General features: G+C 42.8%; 1 protein-coding gene across 2 annotated transcripts in view; it reads right to left on the bottom strand.

The window, feature by feature from the left end:
• The window catches only part of PEAK1 (pseudopodium enriched atypical kinase 1), an 80968-nt gene that overhangs the window by 49935 nt on the left and 14683 nt on the right, over nt 1-16350 (bottom strand). The window contains exon 1 of one of the 2 annotated variants that reach the window (XM_081876186.1): nt 3203-3270. The exons of the other annotated variant lie outside the window; for it this stretch is intronic. The gene's annotated coding sequence lies outside the window, so the exon portion shown is untranslated. Of the gene's footprint in view, nt 1-3202; nt 3271-16350 lie in introns of those variants that run through there. 2 annotated transcript variants of the gene reach the window in all.

Below are 16350 nucleotides of genomic sequence, written 5' to 3'. Positions count from 1 at the left end.
CCTCCGGCCTTCAGAAGAGGTCCAGGAAGGCCGGCGGGGGCCGAAAGGCTTTGCTCCCCACCGCCAGCATTTTAAAAGCAGTCCGGGATAGCAGGGAAGCGCTTCCCGCTATCCTGGACGGCTTTTGAAGGCAGGCGGGGGGAGCAAAGACTTTTGTTCCCCCGCCCGCCTTCAGAAGAGGTCCAGGACCTCTTCTGAAGGCTGGCGGGGGGTGAAAGTCTTTGCTCCCCCCTGCCTGCCTTCCCGGGAGAGCGGAGAAACGCAGCGTGTTTCTCCACTGTCCCGAACAGCTTTTGAAGGCAGGCAGAGGGGAGCAAAGACTTTCGCCCCCCGCCCGCATTCAGAAGAGGTCCAGGACCTCTTCTGAAGGCTGGCGGGGGGTGAAAGTCTTTGCTCCCCCCTGCCTGCCTTCCCGGGAGAGCGGAGAAACGCAGCGTGTTTCTCCGCTGTCCCGGACAGCTTTTGAAGGCAGGCAGAGGGGAGCAAAGACTTTCGCCCCCCGCCCGCATTCAGAAGAGGTCCAGGACCTCTTCTGAAGGCGGGCGGGGGGCAAAAGTCCTTGCTCCCCCCCTGCCTGCCTTCCCGGGAGAGCGGAGAAAAGCAGCGTGTTTCTCCGTTGTCCTGGACGGCTTTTGAAGGCAGGCGGGGGGAGCAAAGACTTTCGCCCCCCGCCCGCCTTCAGAAGAGGTCCAGGACCTCTTCTGAAGGCTGGCGGGGGGCAAAAGTCTTTGCTCCCCCTGCCTGCCTTCCTGGGAGAGCGTAGAAACGCAGCACGTTTCTCCTCTGTCCCGGACGGCTTTTGAAGGGGGGGAGCAAAGACTTTCCGCTCTCCCGGGAAGGCAGGCACGGGGGAGCAAAGACTTTCGCCCCCCGCCCGCCTTCAGAAGAGGCCCTGGACCTCTTCTGAAGGCGGGCGGGGGGCGAAAGTCTTTGCTCCCCCCGCCTGCCTTCAAAAGCCGTCCAGGACAGCGGAGAAACACGCTGCTTTTCTCCGCTCTCCCGGGAAGGCAGGCAGGGGGGGAGCAAGGACTTTTGCCCCCCGCCCGCCTTCAGAAGAGGTCCTGGACCTCTTCTGAAGGCGGGCGGGGGGCGAAAGTCTTTGCTCCCCTCTGCCTGCCTTCAAAAGCTGTCCGGGACAGCGGAGAAACACGCTGCGTTTCTCCGCTCTCCCGGGAAGGCAGGCAGGGGGGAGCAAAGAGGTCCTGGACCTCTTCTGAAGGCGGGCGGGGGGCAAAAGTCTAATTCTAATTTCAATAAGTGTGCCCTCCCACGGCACACCAGGCAACGTCTCACGGCACACTAGTGTGCCGCGGAACACCGGTTGGGAAACACTGCACTAAGCAATGGCTGTGCTGGGTCAGTGTTTCATATTCCTCACACTTCTTTTAATTCTGATTTGACAGGAGGTGTAAACCATGGTTTGCCATTCAGATGTAATAAATAATGATCTGCACTAAAGAATAAGCAACTAAATAAACTGAGTGCAAGGGGCTGAGGAAAGAACTACTGTCAGGCCTGGTCGTTGTCCTCTTCAGATCACCACACGAACACTTCTTGTTCTTTTATAAAACTTTTTATTGCGTATTAACAAAACAATCTTATAAACGGTTCTTAACTATTATTCCTCAGAGTCACTTCTTTCAGATCCCTTCTGAGCTCTGCTTCTCCATGACCAGCCACTCTCAAAATGTCGAACGCGCCCTTCCCTTCGCTTTCCTGCTCTTTTTCCTACCCTCCTGGCTAGAGCTGGCCTGTATCTCCCCTCCTCCCAATCTGAGCTAGAACTGAACCCTTGCCTTTCCTGGGAACAGCCGGTCCCTCCCTGTTGTTCCTCTTGCTCCCTTCTATTAGATTCACTGCTCTCCTTCCCCCCTTGGGGAATGCTTTCTCCCTCTGAGAAACTGGAAACTTCTAACTCTTCCCTGACAACTACAATCCTATGTATTGGGAGGGAATGTTGCATCTGAATTAACTGTATCTTCCCAATGGAGGTTGTCTGAGCTTCAATATGTTTCTGAAATGCAAACTAAACCTTGCTAAAATCCATTAATATAGGAGTAAAATAATGTAATCAAACATTGTTAAGCAGGTCAGGACATACTTTGCTTAAAAGGGATTATAAACACATGTTGTAATGTTCATTTAGATTTCACCCAGTGAGTCAAGTGGAAAAACTGTGTTCACCAGCAGAAAACCAACTGAAAAACATGTATCCAAAGGACACACACTCTTTCCCATTCCACAGCCTTCAGTTGTTGAAGAGGGAAAATATAATCTAAATAGTAGCCTTTTTATTTCCTGTCCAAATTATACAATGCATCAATGCAGCTGAGATAGTTCTGTTCAGAGAGCACTACTCAACCCTTCCCAAACCCTAGAGGAATTCGTCCCACACAGAAACATCTAGCACTTCATAAGCCAGAACAATCAACTACTTTTATTTAAATCTTAATCCAGGGCTACTGATAAATGGATAGAAAGGGTAGGGTTTTAGGGAGCCCAAAGCCAGTACCGGGCTCACTCTCAGCTTTTCTTTTCTTTGAAGTAAGTTCCTATGTGCTCTAGAAGCAAAGTTTTCTAAGCCAACTTGTAATTTTTGTGAAATGAGCTAGCCTGGCTTCAAGTCCCTGCCTTGCAGGGTTTTACACAATGAATGAAGACAATGCATTATTGGCAAAGGACATTTCAGTTACCACCCAATACCCAGACTTGTGTGAAGTGAACTCATAGCTTTCAGCAGAAGCATTGTGTCTGCTTGCTATCCACTGTCCTCTCTCTACGCGCATCTAGCACTAGGTCAAGAAGATCAAAAAAGCATACACACCAAAGTTACAACAGGATTTTGATAAACCATCATCATCATCATCATCATCATTAATTGAATTTGTTAAGTCACTTTGCCCAGGGTCAGTTCATATGGCTGCTAATTTCAGAACTGTCTTCAGAGGCAGCCCCACATCTAATGCATTGCAGTGATCTAATCTAGAGGTTACCAGAGGATAGAAAACATTAGGCTATCCCTGCCCAGCTAAGAGCACAGCTGGGCCATCAGCTGAAGGTGTTAGAAGGCACTCCAGGCCACCGAGTCCACCTGAGCCTCAAGCAACAGTAATGGATCCAGGAGCTATGTACCTACTCCTTCAGAAAGAGGGCAACCTCCCATCCATCTGATCTAGGGAACCACCCACTAGCAGCACCTTACTCTTATCTGGACAGAACTTCAGTTTGTTGGCTTTCATCCAGTCCATTACCGAGGCAAGACAACAGTCCAGCACACCCACAGTCACACCTGCAGAAAGGAAAAAGTTGTCATCAGCATACTGCTGACAACCTATTCTGAATCAGAGCTCTCTCAAGTGTAATGGAGCCCCCACCTCGTGCAAGCCAGAGGCAAGATGGGGGCTCCATTACACTTCTCCGTTATGGTGCAGGAAGCCACACACCCCTAAACTGAGATGTTAAAAGGAGCCTTCCATCACAATATATAGAAATTCTTTATATCCTAATTTAAGGAATTTGCCACATTGTCATTCCTACCACGTCAAAGAGCCAATCTGTTCCATATGCTATTCCCCATCCATGCATTTCCTCATGGTTGTGATTTTATTATGGGGATATTATATTTTCCAGGAAATATTTTTATCTCCCTCTAGCAAATGTGTTCACTTGTGATTTTTCTGTACAACATGCTTGCACAAGTGTCAACAAGCCCCACTGGCTATTATTTATGATAAGCATTGTAACGCTTCCACACCCCTTCAATCATTATGACTATGATTATTATTTTTTTAAAAAGCTGTATTGTTTGAAGACATTCATTCATGAAGAAAGGACACATATTTACTGAAATATGGGCTCTTGGGAGTGAATCCCATGGTGCAGGTAAGCACCCAAGTGGAAGTAGGCCCCAGTTATTGACAAGTGGAAGATCATGAACGTAAGGGTGTGCATTATGCTTTGTAAATATCCTTACTGACTCACTGAGGAAGCTGTAGCAGATACTATTTCAGAAATGACTTCCCAGAATGGTCTAAGATCATGATGGCGATTAGCAACAAACTGGGATCTAAATGTCCAAATAATGAAGTAATTTTAAAATACAATTTTATATCACAAGTATAAACAATTTTATATCACAAGTATAAACAATTACAAACCAAAATAAGTTGAAATTACTCAACTCAACATAAGAAACCCAAACACTTAAATTCAAACAACCAGCTAACCAGACTCAGCTAACCCAGAAATAGTACCTCAGCTTAAGAACCTTGCTTCAGGATGAGAACAGAAATTGTGCGGTGGCAGCACAGCAGGAGGCCCCATTAGCTAAAGTGGTACCTCAGGTTAAGAACATTCAGGTTAAGAACGGACCTCCAGAACAAATTAAGTTCTTAAACCAAGGTACCACTGTACTTGTCATAGTCCTTATAGAGCACCATGTATATGTGTTTGTAAAATGAAACTGGCACTCAAGCCAAGCCATACGCTGCCTTTCAAACTGAAACACGTATCTAACAGTGATTCAGCTAATGAACCAACAGGAAGTACAGTACAGCACTTTCCCCAAATCAGTACTGATTAAGATCATGATGACATCTGAGTTCCACAGGGACTTACAGGGGGTAACTTCCAACTTTTATTCTACAGTTTTGTTTTTGAATGCATGAACAGCAACGTTATTTAAATCAATATTGAAATCAATCTAATAGGGAAATAAAAAGTTGAGAAATGACTTAGAATTTCTTAACCTTAGCTTCTGTACCAAAAACATTTCATTTTTGTGTTATTCACTGTTATAGATGAAGAGGAAAAGAATATTGGAACAAAACAACAACCTAGAACATTTTCAGAGAGTCTAAGCGTTCTGGTCCTGCTGTTGAGTCAAATGAGATAACACAGAGCCCAGCCAGGAGCTCAGCTCCACCTACCCGCTGCAGTGTTTGTCAGTGAACTGACTGAACTGCCTTAGGAACTTAATGATTTTCCTACTGACTTAAAAAAAAAAGTTTAATAGAATCCTGACAACTGCCTAATGCTTCCCCGCTTCAAGTAGTGAGGTGGCTTACACAGTACATTACATTACACCACAGCAAAGCACGGCAGCCTTGTCAGCAACTTTTTCTGGAAAGCCTCAAGGCTCCTCCAAGTACGCAGACTGACTGCATATCAACCTCCTTCTAGACATGTCTTTTGTCTACAAATGGAGAGGGCAGCTGGATTTCACAGGAGACTGGATCCATTCCTAGGGCCTCATGCTACTAACCTGTACATAGAGGATGATGATTTTCATCAACAGGCAAGTAACACCTCATCTCTAACTAATATCAGCACTTATGATTAAGCAAAAGGGAAAACTTGCAACATTTTGAAATGGTATGAATTTAAAAATCCTCTTTTTGCTGCTCCTGCTATTTGGGGGTGGGGACATTCACCTCAGAATATCTCTGTGCTTGATAAATGATGAGCTATTCAAAATTAGTAACCAATGGGTTAATGCATATATTTTGCATGAGAAAAATGGTACTGCAGTCAGAGAGAACTGATATACTGTACACCAGGGGTAGCCAACCTTTTTATACCTACCGCTCACTAAGGTATCTTTCTTGATGGTAAAATTTCCTTACCACCCAAAAGTGCTCAATGGAAGGAGGATTCAGCTTGTGCCGTAGAACCCCCTACCGCCCACCTAGAATCCTGAAAAGCCCACTGGTGGGTGGTAAGGACCAGGTTGACTACACCTGTGTGGTCACAGAAAACATGAATGCTAAACAATATTTTAATCCTCTTTATGTGATCTCAGAACCACTGGCAGTCATCTTTGAGAATTCCTGGAGAACAGGCGAAGTCCCGGCAGACTGGAGGAGGGCAAATGTTGTCCCTATTTTCAAAAGGGGGAAAAGAGAGGAGCCAAATAATTACCGCCCAGTCAGTCTGACATCAATACCAGGGAAGATTCTGGAGCAGATCATTAAGCAAACAGTCTGTGAGCACCTAGAAAGGAATACTGTGATCACCAATAGTCAGCATGGATTTCTGAAAAATAAGTCACGTCAGACTAACCTGATCTCGTTTTTTGACAGAATTACAAGCCTGGTAGATGAAGGGAACGCAGTGGATGTAGCCTACCTTGATTTCAGCAAGGCATTTGACAAGGTGCCCCATGATATTCTTGTAAAGAAGCTGGTAAAATGCGGTCTTGACTATGCTACCACTCAGTGGATTTGTAACTGGCTGACTGACCGAACCCAAAGGGTGCTCATCAATGGTTCCTCTTCATCCTGGAGAAGAGTGACTAGTGGGGTGCCACAGGGTTCTGTCTTGGGCCCCGTCTTATTCAACATCTTTATCAACTACTTGGATGATGGACTCAAGGGCATCCTGATCAAATATGCAGATGACACCAAACTGGGAGGGGTGGCTAACACCCCAGAGGACAGAATAACACTTCAAAGCAACTTTGACAGATTAGAGAACTGGGCCAAAACAAACAAGATGAATTTTAATAGGGAGAAATGTAAAGTATTGCACTTGGGCGAAAATTTGAGAGGCACAAATACAAGATGGGTGACACCTGGCTTGAGAGCAGTACATGTGAAAAGGATCTAGGAGTCTTGATTGACCACAAACTTGACATGAGCCAACAGTGTGATGTGGCAGCTAAAAAAGCCAATGCAATTCTGGGCTGCATCAATAGGAGTATTGCATCTAGATCAAGGGAAGTAATAGTGCCACTGTATTCTGTTCTAGTCAGGCCTCATAAGGCTTGTTTTTCAGACCCTTGATCATCTTGGTTTCCCTCCTTTGCATACATTCCAGCTTGTCAACATCCTTCTTAAATGGTGATGCCCAAAACTGGACACAGTATTCCAGGTGTGACAGAATAGAGTGGTACTATTATTACTTCCCATGATCTGGACAGTATACATCTGTAGTTGCAACCTAGAATGGTGTTAGCTTTTTTTTGCTATTGCATCATATTGTTGACACATATTAAGCTTGTGGTCCACTAAGACCCATAGATCCTTTTCACATGTACTGCTGGCAAGACAGGTGTACCCCCCTCTTATATTTGTGTATCTGGTTCTTCCTGCCTAAGTGCAGTACCTTACATTTGTCCTATCTGAAATTAATTTTGTTCGTTTGGGTCCAGTTCCCCAATCTGTTAAGGTCATTTTGAATCCTGATTCTGTCTTCTGCAGCATTAGCTACCCCTCCCAGATTGGTGTCACCTGCATATTAGATGAGCATAACCTCAATTCCTTCATCTAAGTTGTTTATAAGGACATTCAACAACAACGGACCCAGGACAGAACCCTGCAGCACCCCACTTGTCACTTTTTTCCAGGATGACGAAGAATCAGTCAACCAGCTACAAAGCCACCTAACAGTTAACCTCGTTCAGCCTAGATTTCACCAGCTTTCTCCTAATAATATCATGAGAGACTTAAGCTTTACTGAAATCTAGATACAGCAACATAGAATCATAGAGTTGGAAGAGACCACAAGGGCCATCGAGTCCAACCCCCTGCCAAGCAGGAAACACCATCAGAGCACTCCTGACATATGGTTGTCGAGCCTCTGCTTAAAGACCTCCAAAGAAGGAGACTCCACCACACTCCTTGGCAGCAAATTCCACTGTCGAACAGCTCTCACTGTCAGGAAGTTCTTTCTAATGTTTAGGTGGAATCTTTTTTCTTGTAGTTTGGAACCATTGCTCCGTGTCCGCTTCTCCCTCAACCTTTCTCCCTCCTCTATGTGACATCCTTTTATATATTTGAACATGGCTATCATATCACCCCTTAACCTCCTCTTCTCCAGGCTAAACATGCCCAGCTCCCTTAGCCGTTCCTCATAAGGCATCGTTTCCAGGCCTTTGACCATTTTGGTTGCCCTCCTCTGGACACGTTCCAGTTTCTCAGTGTCCTTCTTGAACTGTGGTGCCCAGAACTGGACACAGTACTCCAGGTGAGGTCTGACCAGAGCAGAATACAGTGGCACTATTACTTCCCTTGATCTAGATGCTATACTCCTATTGATGCAGCCCAGAATTGCATTGGCTTTTTTAGCTGCCGTGTCACACTGTTGGCTCATGTCAAGTTTGTGGTCAACCAAGACTCCTAGATCCTTTTCACATGTACTGCTCTCAAGCCAGGTGTCACCCATCTTGTATTTGTGCCTCTCATTTTTTTTGCCCAAGTGCAGTTCTTTACATTTCTCCCTGTTGAAATTCATCTTGTTTGTTTTGGCCCAGTTCTCTAATCTGTCAAGGTCGTTTTGAAGTGTGATCCTGTCCCACGGCTGAAAAAGGTTGCCGACCCCTGGACTAGACCATGTGAAAAATGAACAATATTTTAGCTGCAGTTCATTCATTTTCAGCTTTGTATTCTTGTTATTTAAAAAAGCGTGCCTAGACTGTTGTTACACCCATAACCTAGCTCCTAGCTTTCATATCTCAATTTCTAACACTGTTTGTGATCAACTTCTTTCCTAGCAGAAGATAGCTACAATTACAATTGCCAGTATATAATGTTTAATAGGAACAGTATCATTTATATAATCTAATAATAAAATTGTCAGGATTATGGAATCATTATTTGTCTTATTATAAACAATTATTTCCAAAAAATCATTTGCAGAATGACATCTCCAGCTGCTGGTCTGTTTCCTATTATACTACCATAAGTTTACTGACAGAACGGATTTGACAGCTAGCTAAAATAAGAGCAAGATACTGTTTCCATTGTCCTCTTCTGCATTTAAAATGGAGAAAAAGTAACTGAAAATTGAAACTATGATTATTGCCTGAGTTGTGCTTGAAAGAACTGATACAAGTGGAGACTGTTTCCCTCTAGAGGGAGCCTTTGAAATTGTTATAGGAGTGTAACTGGGAGGTCTCCAGCTGCAAGATAAAGATTCTGAGAACCAGAGATTGACCTTGGACTATTCAAAATGTTGATAGGAGAAGTTATTTTGACTGCATTATGCAAGACAAATTATTTGCTGGAAGAGATTCATAAAAAGATGGATGACATGACTTTTAAAATGGATAATTTGGAACAGAAAGTGACTAATATGAGACAAGCGAGCACCAACACAGAAATAATTCAGGACCTGGCACAGGAACCTACCTTGGCAGAACAAATGGTGGAGGAAATGAGAAAGTCGTTGTTTTTTTTTTTTTTTTTGAATAATATTTATTAAAGTTTTCCAATTAATTACAAATTAATAAAACATCCAATTTCAAATCTTTTTCCAATTACATCCTTTCAGGACTTCCCCTTCCCTCCCCCCCTTGTATTCCAAATCTCTCAAATGATCTCAACAAGTTCTTCTCCTCAATTCAGACTTGTTATCCTTAACCCAAATTTTTTTTTTTTAAAAAAACAACATTATTTTCCATTCCCCTAAAATCGGCTTATTCCCACCACGAGTTCCCCACTTTAGAATACCATGTAGATGTATATAGCCTAAATAAAACATAGTTTACGCCCTTTGGATTCCACATTTCCCACCCCCCCTTTTCCCGGTTGCGTTCCCAATGTTCCTCAATGTCCGATATTTCCACGTCTCTCTAAGTCATAGTCCTTTGCCAGTCCTCTTTAGTTTCGAATGTCCAATCATGGAAGGATTCTGTCTCAAAGAAAGGCCCATTTTTTCCATCCAGATTTTTATATCCAGGAGTGAAAAACTCCAAATTATAATCCTTAAGCTTGTCAAATCTGGATGTCCCAAATGTCCCCACTTTTGACTTGGTCCAATTCTTGTTATTTTGTTGTTCTTATTGATCACACTCCTCTTTCTATTTCTTTCTGTCCCTGTTTTCCTGCACAAATGTCCTAATTCCAAAAGTTAGTTCCTTTACAGAGGCTTGTTATTCAGAAACAAAACATTACGTCAAGTTCCTTTCATTCCACAACAGATGATTCCATTGTCTTCTTCGGTGTAGTGGCCTCTGTAGTCATAATAATGTTCCATTTCTGCAGTTTCCCAGGAGATAAACAGTTCAGTTCCAATTTCCAGCTAAAACCACTTGTAATATCCCTCGGCTCCTCTAGGTGGATTGCAAAAACTGAGTTCTCTTCCAGATCGCGTCCATTAGCCCTAGTAACTTTATAATCCTTATTTAAAACAATTTGTATCCAATTTATAACAAATATAACCAGCAAAGTCCTTGTAACATAGTCTCTATCTTATTTTCCGCTTTGACAGCTCTTTGACAGCTGTCAAAACTTGCTTTTCTCCTCTCCAAACTCCGTCATCGATCGCTCCCGGGGTTCCAGGGGGGGTTGTTTTTAAGTCCGAATTCTACTTTCCTCCTCCAGCTCAATCTCATATTCTTCACTCGTGAGGTTAAAAACTTGCCAAAATGATGTTACTCCGATCTTAGTTATCAGATCCTTTGCTTTGACCCTTCTACAATGGAGGGGGTGGCTGACTTCCTTTTTTGCACCTCCCCCGCTCGCTCCGAAATTTTTAAAATTTTTATCCCTCTTTTTAGTCCAAGTTCCAATTACTTACGGGTTGTTCTTTTAGGTCCGAATTTTCAAAGGAAAAAGCCAGCGCTCTCCGCCGAATGGCATGCGGCTTCGCACGGCAGGGATAGCAGAGGACTCAAAACACCACGCTTCTCCCCGGCACCCGATCCGTAGCCTTTAAAAAGGCTCCTTCACGAGTCGGGAGGGCGCTAACGGTGTCAGCCGAGTCTCCATGTCCACGGCCCCCGTGGCCGTGGTTTTTAAGGGTCCCCGCATCGCCGGTGCGGTAGGACCCAGCCCCTGCCGTGCAGGCTCCCTCCGGAGCTCGGAGGGAGTCCGCCATTCGGCGATGGCGCCGACCCGGAAGTCTGAGAAAGTCGTTGTTTTTGAACCTAAAATAACACAAGCGGGATCCTTTGTTCTACAGAAGCAAATTGAGGACTATAAATTGAGGCCTTTTATGATTGAATCTAGAAAAAGCCAGATTTTGAGGATTGGATCCCGGCTTGGACTGAAGAAGCAAAGTTGGAAAGATCTCTCTATCCAGGGATTAATTGACTTTTGGGACATGGACTTGGATTTGAAGGAGATTGAAGTTTTGGGGGCCTTTGGATCTGGAGGAATCTTGAAATACGTCCTGAAACACTGTATAGACCCTAGCTTCAACTATGGAAATTTGGCTGAACTGTCCAGAAGGAATAAAAGTAATGTTAGGATGGAGCTCTCTCGAGGCTTGCTCTCAAGCATTAAAGAATATCAAGAAAATCTACAGAAGGGACATGGAAAAGAGTTAAGAGCCTCGGACATAAGATCTCCAGGTTGATGGACTATATGGAATTGACGGAAAGGACTGGCAGAATCCGAAACCAGGGAGAGGAGTTGATGGAAGAAGAGTGGAAAACTTAAAGTTTATATATAGAAATATCGTAAAATTAATGAGTGATAGAAAAATGATGGATTGATATTTTATGGATTTAGCAGAAATGTTATAAGGAGTTAAACACATATAAGCATTTTAGTTTTAATGTTAAAATAAGGTTAAAGGGGAAAAAAAGAAAAAAATTGGTGAAAGGAGGGAAAGTAAAGTTACATTATATTGAGATAAATTACAGAACAAAAATTGGAAAAGATGGAAAGGATTTGCTGAAATAGATAATGGAATTAGAATACAAAAAAGGGAGGTGTGAGGAGGTCAAGGAAATAAGCGAATGAAAAATAAGTTGGGAAGATTAGTTGTGTTTTTTGTGTTTTTTCTTTTTCTCTTGTTGTGATGTGTTGTTTTGTTTTTGTTTGGTGGTATTGTTTTTACTTTTGCTTTTTGTAACCCTTGAAAATTTTAATAAATATTATTTTTTTAAAAATATATATTATTATGACTCGATTTGTCTTTCATTTTTTTGAATTTTGTTGGTGTTCCCCCCCCCCCCCCGTTCAATTGTGTTTATAGTAGTAAGCAACCAGTAGTTCATTGAAGTGCACTAACAGGGGATTAAATCTGCCACAGAAATTTCTATATAAGTGCTCAGTCTTTAGAAACAGAATCCAAAATACAAAATACAACATGCTTAAAGTAGTAAGAAACAACTCACCAATTTACATTTAGTTTTAGATCTATAGCCCAATGAGTGACTGGAATGATAGACAGACAGACAGACAGGAAGATATTAATGTATTAAGTCCATCTATACAGACACCTGCAACTTTTTGAAAATTCTCTGATCCCTTGCAAACCAGAATCTTAAGACTGGAGATGACTGTGAACATATAAGGGGATTAAGTTAAGCTATTTAGACTATTCTGCAATAACAGCATTGAACACGGCTTAAGCAGCCTCTGGGCCAACTGCCAAGTATGTGGAGTAAAAGTTGCCTCAAATGCCAGGGCTTCTGGATGAATTAAAGAAGTAAACTATGTTTACCATAACATATTTACCATAACAGAAGGTGTGCTTGGACATTAAATTTGATATGTTGCTCTAAGAAATGCATTTAGAACGCTTTTAAAGAACGTATTTTCTATTATATCTGTGGAATTATAAAGCACTTCTAAATTAGCCCTACAATTCACATTGATGAAATGAAATAAAACATTAACAAATGAAAGCATTGGTTGTCAGCTAGGAGCACAATAAATAATTTTAAAAGCCGATTATGAAAAAGAAAATATTCACAAGAATAAAGTCATATCTGAACTGTCTTGTGCTTCCTGACTTGGAATATTTGAATAATAAAACCATGCTTAAAACTTTTTTTAACACAACAAAATGTAATGGCAAAGCACAACAGTGAGCACAAAGCATTATTTTATGAGTCAAGGAAACTGGAATGAACTCCATGTTTTGTAGAAGCTTTAGTAGCCGAGTAGAGTTCTAACTCATATTTTACTAATTGCTTAAGACTAAACCTGATATGGCACAGTTGTCATTCATGTATTCTCTCCATAAACATATAAAGTTTCTGGTGGTTAATAAAATAAACAATAGGGAGAGAGACACTGAACTTTCCCTCCTTCTACACGTCATCTCTTTGCTCCCACCACTTAGGGAATAAAGATTTCATGTTTGAGCAAATGACTGACGGGAAAAATCCTCCTTCTTGCACATGCTATTTTTTTCTGTTCAAGTAAGATCTGCCACTTTATTTGTGAATGAAACAGAAACGCAAAAAGAAATGTGTGCCAACCATTGTCACATCTACTTTGACCACAAGTGTCTCCCATAGGCTGGACCTGCAACGCAGCTATGGAATATTCTAGTAGGCCAAATCTATATTTCTATTAGTCCCATAATTATAATAAAAACATACACTGTTTGCCCTGTACACCTTCCAGCATCTACGAAGCATCTTACATTAGTGATGTACTTGGGCCTCAAGCAGAACACAGAAAGGACATCTGAAAAATAGCCTATTGCTCCGCCTCAGAGGAATGAGCATCTACTCACAGACCAGCACTGAATATAGGTAAGAGATTTCCTTCACTTTATCTTCCTGTTCGCACACAAAGTAAGGCTAGCTACAACACCTTTGAGCACGCAAACAATTTTTCACAGTTGTATAAGAAAGCCTGAGTAATTCAGGGACTTGGAAAGTTTGTTACTGTAATCACATTACAGTGGTGCCCCGCAAGACGAATGCCTCGCAAGATGAAAAACTCGCTAGACGAAAGAGTTTTCCGTCTTTTGAGGTGCTTCGCAAGACGAATTTCCCTATGGGCTTGCTTCGCAAGACGAAACGTCTTGCGAGTTCTTGCGAGTTTTTTACCTTTCCCCCCCTTTTTCTAAGCCGCTAAGCCGCTAATAGTGCTAATCCGCTAATAGCCGTGCTTCGCAAGACGAAAAAACCGCAAGACGAATTTCGTCTTGCGAGGCACCACTGTACCAAGTAACTGTGCTTAACTATTTTTGCATTCCCAACTATTCTGGATAAATGTTTAAGTAGTGGAAGGGGGGCTCTCAAGGGCAGTGGTAAACTGCTTTGGCGAGGGGCTTGTAAAGTTCTGAAAGGAAAAGGCAGCAGAGGGGAGTTGGCTCTCTTGCATTTGTCTTGGGTAGAATATGGGCTGAAAGACAGCAACACAAGCTGCTCACTCAGACACCCTTCTGGAATCCTGAAGGCTGCTGCATCAGATGTCAATAATTCAAATAACTGAGGAAGGAAGTGCTTATTGTACACTGAGCACAAATTACTTTTTCAACACATACCCACACTTCCAGAAAACAATGGCACACACAATTAGCAACAATATGCATATGAGACAGGACAGAACAGTTGCCTGATCATGAGATGGTCAATAGTGGAGGAACAACAGCATGACTGTGGAATGGTGCAGCGGATATAGATGACCAGAATATTATAATAAAAGGAATTTTGCATGTATTAGTTTCCACAAAAAATAATGTTTTGGTATTCATTCTCCCATATGTGTCCTTGGGAAGCCAAGTACAAAAATTACAGTGACTAAGTGATTACAGACTAAGATGGAAAAAATAATATTGAGGTGCACCTATTAAAAACCATGAAACATTTAAATAATTTAAATTGTGTGGGATTAGCTCTCTAATCTATATGCCACATCTATCCTTACTATCTGCAATGACACAGAAATCATGTTCTGCTCGGACTTCCGGAGGCGGTGCCACTGGCAATGGCGGATTCCCTCTAACTTAGAGGGAGAAAGCCCCGCAGAAATCGGGTCCTACCACTACAGCGAAGCGGGGACCCTCTTGAAAACTGCAGGCGGGTGAAGCCTGCGACCGTGGGACTCGGCGGGCACCTTTTGCGCCCCCCCCGATCGGCAAAGGAACCATGTAAAGGGCTCCGGAGCGGGACAGGTGTTTGGCGCGGTGCTGAGAGTCAATCGCTACTTCTGCGGAGCGAAGCTGCACAGCTGATGCCAGAGAGCGCTGTCCTCTTTCCTGTGACAATTCGACTTTTAAACAACAACCCGTGAGTAGGACAATTGAAAGATCGGGAGATCAAAGGAATCGTTCCTTTGATCAAAAGAACAAACTTGAATTTGGCACTGAAGCGGGAAGGTGTAAACAGGAAGTCCGCCTTCCGCTTTTTTTAAATAGACTGAAGCAAAGATCTTGCAAGCTAAATAGCCTGAAAAACTGATTCTAAGATTGAAATTTCCTGCATCTATAACCATCAAAAACCCCCTTGATAGCAGGAGAAAAGGGGGAAAGAAATTTTGACCTCTTAATCCTGCAGAGAGAGTGAAAGAATATAAGCCCCCATCGTCCCAAACCTGGGGACGGGATGTCAGAACAGAAATCGTTGGAGATGTCCATTAATCGAAAACGGAACACTTTTGACAGATAGAAATAAAAGAGAAACAAAATAATTCTAATGCTGCTTTCTGCTTGTTTGTATTGTACTGTAAGGAAAAAAAGTACCTGAAATTCGAAAGTAAATTTCCCTTTGTTGGATACATTTTAAAGATGGACGTTAAATAGAAACTGTGTCCCCTAGAGGGAGCTTGTCAGTGTGTTTGCTGTAATTCACAGGGAAGATATAACAGCTGTGAAAACTTGACCGTGGGACCAGCTATTTCAGTGTTTCCCAACCTTTTTTGGGCAAAGGCACACTTGTTTCATGAAAAAAATCTCGAGGCACACCACCATTAGAAAATGTTTAAAAAATTAACTCTGTGCCTATATTGACTATATATAAAGTAACTCTCTTTAATAGGAATCAAATAAACACAAATAAAGTATTTTATAATTACTTTATTATGAAATAGTAAGTAAACAGAAATATGAAAAATTATAAAATACTTTATTCAGTGAACCTGTGAGGGCCCGCCCTTTGCGGCAGCCGATTGGCTGCCGCCGTGGGCAGTGAATATTAATGATGTATCATTTTTGTGCTTCATGCTGTGGCCACAGACATGTGATCTGATGGTGAATTTGGGGTGACCCAATGCAAAAATCCTGAGAATCCCTGTGGATCCATGTTTTGTAACCACGTTTTTGCACCATTGCAGCCCCAGGCAACAGTGGGTGTGTGATTTTGGGGGGGCAGGCTGTAGCCATGGACATGCTATGTGATCTGATGGTGAATTTGGGGTGACCCAATGCAAAGATCCTGAGCATCCATGTGGATCCATGCTTTTTAACCACATTTTAAGTGGGGAGGGAAGGAAAAACACAGAACGGACAAGGAGCACGAGAGGGGTGTGCAGAGAAGCAGCTGGCTAAGAATGCAGGAGAGGGGTATAACGGGAGGGAGGAAAGGAAGGCAAAAGTTTTCCCTCACCTACTCACCCAAGCCAGCCAGCTCGCACGCACGCGCGCTCTCTCTCTCTCTCTCTCTCTCTCTCTCCCTCCTGCCTGCTTGCCTGGAGGGGAGGGGCTTTCCCTGCTCTTTGTTCC

The sequence above is a fragment of the Podarcis erhardii genome, assembly GCF_964252035.2.
Source record: "Podarcis erhardii genome assembly, chromosome: 9".
NCBI lineage: Eukaryota > Metazoa > Chordata > Lepidosauria > Squamata > Lacertidae > Podarcis > Podarcis erhardii.
Note: the sequence above shows the minus strand (reverse complement) of the source record. Positions and strands in the feature narration are given on the sequence as shown.